Source organism: Balaenoptera acutorostrata, chromosome 12 (genome assembly GCF_949987535.1).
Source record: "Balaenoptera acutorostrata chromosome 12, mBalAcu1.1, whole genome shotgun sequence".
In the NCBI taxonomy this organism is placed as follows: domain Eukaryota; kingdom Metazoa; phylum Chordata; class Mammalia; order Artiodactyla; family Balaenopteridae; genus Balaenoptera; species Balaenoptera acutorostrata.
The window spans coordinates 26,992,139-26,998,192 of record NC_080075.1 but is presented as its reverse complement, the minus strand read 5'-3'; the positions used below and the strand labels follow the sequence as shown (position 1 = coordinate 26,998,192).

The 6,054-nt window shown below is 43.4% G+C and overlaps 1 protein-coding gene across 1 annotated transcript in view; it reads left to right on the top strand.

Annotated features, from left to right (window-relative positions):
• Window positions 1-6,054, top strand: part of LOC130709433 (uncharacterized) — a 260,097-nt gene that overhangs the window by 230,744 nt on the left and 23,299 nt on the right. The gene's annotated exons all lie outside the window — the stretch shown is intronic.

Here is a 6,054-nt window from a genome sequence, read left to right as displayed (position 1 = left end):
TGTTGTAAGTCCAATACAAAATGAGTCTTATTTTTAAAACACACTGAAATGTTTTACAAAGCCTAGCATTCTCATCTAGAGTCCTTTCAATTCTCCCCACTTTCCTGAGAGGCTACGAACACTTCACACCATGAACTAGGAGAGGGGGTAGAGCCCTTTCTGATGAAATATATCAACAAAGACAGAGTCTTAGCCTGCTTGCTCTCTGGACAGGATCTCGGACCACAAGGTCTTAAATCCTGGTATAAATGAAGGAAGTGAGGGCAGTTCAACTGGCACTCTCATAACAAGAGTTCTGAAACACCTTCCAAAGAGACTATAGCAGTAGATGAGGGAAGGGAGTGCCACAGTGTGGTATAGTACAGGGGGAGTGATCGGCTACAGCAGTGAAAAATGTGGTACCTATTGGTGTGCTCTCGGGGTTCTTGTACATGTAGCATAGATGACCTTTACAGTGGCCCTCCCACCTTCCCTCCTGCATTAGGTGTTCTTTTTTTTTTTTTTTTTAATTTATGTTTATTTATTTATTTATTGTTTGAACTTATTTATTCTACGTATTTATTTTTTTGGCTGCACTGGGTCTTCATTGCTGTGCACGGGCTTTCTCTGGTTACGGCTAGCGGGGGCTACTCTTGGTTGCGGTGTGCGGGCTTCTCATCGCGGTGGCTTCTCTTGTAGCGGAGCACGGGCTGTAGGCGCGTGGGCTTCGGTAGTTGAGGCTCACGGGCTCTAGAATGCAGGCTCAGTCGTTGTGGCACATGCGCTTAGTTGCTGCACGGCATGTGGGGTCTTCCCAGACCAGGGCTCGAACCCGTGTCCCCTGCATTGGCAGGCGCCACCAGGGAAGCCCTAGGTGTTCTTCTATAGAGTCTAAAAACAGAGAGCACTGAGAGAAGGTAGTGGTTATTAAAGGCTCAGGATCTAAATTCTACCTGTCTCTACGCCACTTCCCAGCTGTCGATTTGACCCCACTTTTGAACGCCGACCTCATTCTTCAACTTTCTCTGCCGTTTGTATACTCACCTTGAAAACTTGTTTCTGTGATGCGTTGAGCAGACACAGGGTGGCAGATTGCAGAGGTGGAAGCTGGTGGTCGGATATTTGTGGGCTGAATCTCCTTCAGTCCCATTCCCATTTCTGGTGGCACAGAGGCCCTACTTCCTGTGTGTGACGCAGAGCCATAGGATTGCGGGCAGGAGCCAAGTTCTCCATACAGTAAAGACCCCATTGTGCCTTGGTTATAGTAATCTACCTGGCTTCCTTCCTGGTAGGGAGGTGACAGGCGGCTATGCCCCTGATTTGGAATCTGAGATGGTGTTCCCTGAGCAAGGCTGGCAGAAAGCGATGGATATAGAGGGACCATGTTATTGGCGTCTGAAGTTTTATCATAGTGGGCTGCCATAAACATGGAGGAAGCAACTGTGTGCCGGTCAGTGAGTGCCAGAGTAAAGTCTCCGAGTGAAGAAGAATTCTTTTCAGTGCTTCGTGTGATGTCCCACTGAAGAACACCTGGATAGGAAGGAGCTGAAGCGGAGATCTGGCTGTGGTCAGTAACTCCAGATACCGTAGTCGTGCTAGAATGTTGGTAAAGGTAGGCACTACCCGTGAGTGTCTGGAAAGAGGTACCAGTAGCTGATGGCGAACTGACGGCAGGGGCAGAGACTCTGGAGAAGTTGCAGACACTTCGTGTTAGGGAAGTTGCATTGCTCACCACAGGAAGAGAATGCTGCAGAGATTTCAGAGTTCCAAGTAGAGATGGATTTTGGAAATTTTCTGTAAGAACAAGAGGGTCATGAAAAACTCAGGGAGGTTGAGAAATTCTCAGTCCGTTTGAGGAACAGCATTATCTTAAGGTTCTTGCTATCAGGACACCTCTACTATCAATACTTGCTGAGAAACCCAAAATCAGACAGTTAATGATGGCTGTAAGGACTGAGCAGTTTTCCACTCTTCTGTATTAACTGCCTGTGCTCCCATCTTGGGCACAGATGGGCAGAAGAGCCAAGTGGTATGGTTCAGACATTGTTCTCTAGGCTGGAAGCAACCTTCTCCCTGCCCTGTCTTTCCCTTCAGCCTGCACTCGTATTGACTTCTATGCTACTTCCTAGACTGGAAGCATTTTAGAACTAGGAGGCCCTTAGAGAACTTCGATTTTCTCAGTCTCATTTCGTGAGTAAGGAAACTGAGGCTCAGAGAGGTCGGGTTGACTTGTTCAAGTTCCCTCGTTATGTTAGTATCATTACCAGGTTCCAGAACCTACGTATCCTGACTTCCTTGCCAGGACTCTACTCTGAGCATGATACTGCCAGAAAGCAGGAGAAATAGACCTTACAATATAGGCATTTTTTTGGTCCATTAGAAAACAGTACGGCTATTACCATTGTCGTCTTCAGTGTCTCCCTTTGCTTGTACAGTTCCCATGCTATTACCTAGAGTTGACGTATAGCTCAGTCCAACTGGTGAATTGTGAAAGAGTCATTTTTGCCCTCTTCAAGCCTGGTTTCTCATCCTACCTCAAAATGATTACCCGAAAGTGGATATCTTAAGTGCTTTTGGAAAGAGAAAAGTTATCTGATGACTTCGGATTACTCATCTATAAAGTGGTTATAACACCACCACCAATAATAATAGCAGTAATAATTAATCGATGAATAAGCTGATATATTGCATCTGATTTATATGGAGGAAGATACAATAAGTTCTAGAAAGACAAAGAAAAATCATGACAAGCACATTACATAACGAAAAAGGAATCCATAGATATTAATGAAAACTGGGGTATGTGGCAAGTATCAAAGCCTAATGAATTTACTAACAAATGACATTCTGTACCATCCATGCAATATTAGGAAAGTGAATGTTGCCCGCTCTATTTTAGTGAATGCTATTAACCAAAACACACGATAGAGGTGATAGAGGTGAATGAATTCCTAGCCAATGCATACAGACAGAGACGGTATATCAGTAAACAATGCCTAACAAGCAACAGAATGCAATAAATGTGAATGTATAGGTAGCCACAACATATATAGACAAGTATTGCAATGAAAAGCGGTACGAAGCAGACAGCAAAATAATAAGGGTAAAAGAGTTTCATGATTGTGCTCATTCATATTTTTACCCAGCAAGTAACAGGTATTAAGCCTAGGAGAAATATATATTTCAATGAATATAACTTATATAATAAGCAGAAAGGAAGCTTAAAAAGTATCAGGAAGGTTTTTGTATTTATCCTAGAACTTAGATTAGAATTATCTTCAACATCCAGGAAGATGACATCCCAAAACCTCAAAAAACCATCATCCCTAGAATCCAACGAAAAAAGATTTTCAAATGTAAGAAAATCCAAAGGACTCCACAACATTGTTTTCGATAAATGTGGATGTTTGTTTTTTTTTTTTCTTTTGCCGCGCCGCGTGGCCCTGGCCGTGAAAGCACCGAGTCCTAAGCACTGGACCGCCAGGGAATTCCCTAAATGGGGAATTAGAGATGTGGGGCTTGACTTTTTCTTTTTCTCCTTCGGTAGCTAAGATCTACAAGCGAACGATGGCTGTTGATCAATGTGCTCTCTGTGTTAGGAAGGAAATAACAGTGAAAATGAAAAGCAGCCTTGCCTTAGAACCTACATATCACACAAAGGAAATAGTCCTTCTGATTCAATTTAGAAGATGCCACTTAAAATGTTTAATTGGGAAAATGTCTACCTAGTTTAAAAATTAGAAAGAATAAAACACTGAAAATCAGCCCCCTAGATAACCACTTTGGTTTCTTGTTTATAGGAAGCATCATTTCTAAAACATATTTCTAAAATGTTTATATTCAAAACTGTCAAGTGCCAACTGTATTCAGAGAGGCAATAAAAGAAAGAAAACGGAGTATGACTTTTCTGATAAGCTGCCTTTCCTGGTGATCCCCTGTTCTGGCCTGACTTTCCTTCTTAGTCTGCTAATGTAAGGATTTGCTACCATCAACTTTGTTTTGCCCTGCTCTGAGCAGATTTCCCTCTGTGCTGTTTCTGCTTTAATTTAAAATCTTTGGTTCCCATCAGCATTCCATTGCAAACTACGTTTTTCTTGAGAGCCCCTCTATGCTTTCCCTCTTGATTCTTATATTTTTTTTCCCATCTCTTGGTTCCTGTTGGCCTGTGCTAATGAAAACAATCCTCAACTTCCTTACGTTTGACTCTGTGCCTCCCTATATAGCCCAGTACTCTCCATCCTCTCTCCCTATTCTCTCTTTTCAGCTGGTCGCAGTACTAGTGGAGGGAGACCATTAGAGATGAAACATCTTGGTATATATTGCTAGTTTTCTATGTCACCTGGCTTTTCTATGTTTCTGTTGAAACCCTCTTGAGAAGTCTCTGATTTCATTTTCTCCATGGGTACCCTTTAAGGCTCAATACTGGAAAGGAAGGGGATCAGAGTGATCAACCCAATGTGGTATCCTAACGTAACAGATAAGGAAAGCAGCAGGCTTTGTGAGACAGTCAGCGATTCGTCCAAAGTCACACAGATAGTAAACGTCCAAGTCAAAACTGAAGTTAGGTCTCCAGACTTGTAGTTCAATACTTTCCCTCATCATTCCCTGCTATGTTGAATCTCCTACTCAATTTAGGGGCCAAAGAAATCGAACGCAAAACTTGCCAAAGTGTCTTTTCTTACCTGACATGGTCAGAGAAGAGGAACCATCAACTGCAGGTACAAGGGCTGAGGAGACAACACTAGAGGATGTCTGAGTGGCTGCAGCTGAACGGCGCACGTGTCCAGTCCAGAGGTCACTGGTTACTGGTCCAAACAGCTCCACGGAAACCCCAAGACTCTACCAAGTGGTAGTAGGTTTGGTAGGAGAGTGATGTCACAAAGCAGGCAGTTGAAAGGTATGAGCTAGCCAATAGGGAGGTCCGATCCCCAAGAGGAAGGCGGGGTTGGGTGAAGAGAGTGTAGGAGAGCTAAAACAACACCTACATTTCTGAGCTCTGGGGAGGAAATCCTAGAAGACAGACTTACCTCCCCCAGGCTCTTCCATTAGGGAAATCATTGCAACGTTTCTTACAGACGTTCATTAATATAATGAACTAACAGTTACTTATATTCTACAGAGTATTCTGTTTTATGTATCATATACTTAGAGCTATAGAGATCTTAACTTAATTAATATCCTTAGGAAGGAAAGTGCCATCTAGTTTGAACTATTAACAGTTGTTCTGAAATCATATGTGTCTAATGAGTGAACTGATAGCAGCTTTCAAGGAGCAAAAGTAGGGATGAAGAAGCTCTTTTTGTAGCTTGGTTCAAGAGTAGGGTGAAGTTTGTTGAGTGTACCTTGTGGAGAATGTTGTGGTCCAAGGCTCTTCTCTTCGAGTTTCTTCTCCTTGACTCCTGCCTTCCTTGGGCTGGGCTAGGCTGGGGGCCAGGTTGGACTTGCGACTTAGCATTTCTCTTCCGCTTTCTTCGTCTTCTTCTTTTTTTTTTTTTTCTTCCATTATGGGCATTGCTTCTAGGACAAGCCTTGATCTTGCATTGGATGTTACTTCCTGTCAACTTCCAGCAGCAGGAGTCTTCTTTTCAGTGCTTGATGCTTCACGAAATCGACTCTGCCCGTTGGCAGCAAATACCAGAGAGCTAGGAGACAGAGCTGGTTGCAGACCTTTCCTCTTCCAGCCTTTGGTTGCAATTCTTTGGCCCATAATTTGCTAGCTCTAGTTCCTTGGGCCACACAGGTATCCTGCCATCCAGCTCTTTTTCTATGTGAGAGACGTTCTGAACACTGTCCCTTTTTCTTTGCACAGAAGTATATACAGTGTGGCAGTTACTGTAATCTCCTCCCCCTTGCAAACAGCCACTCTCGAATCTTGGACCTCTAGGACTCTCTGTCTTGCATGCTTGGGTGCAAGGCCAAGCAAAATGAAGAGGAGAATAATTAGAGAAAGAGGAGGACATTGGTGGAGAATTGGGAGCAGGTAAGGTGAAAGGGCACAGGAGAAAAGAGATGCATGGAGGTTTTTTGGTTTCTGTGGGAAACAAGTTGACACACTTGGGCCTCATTTTGTATTCA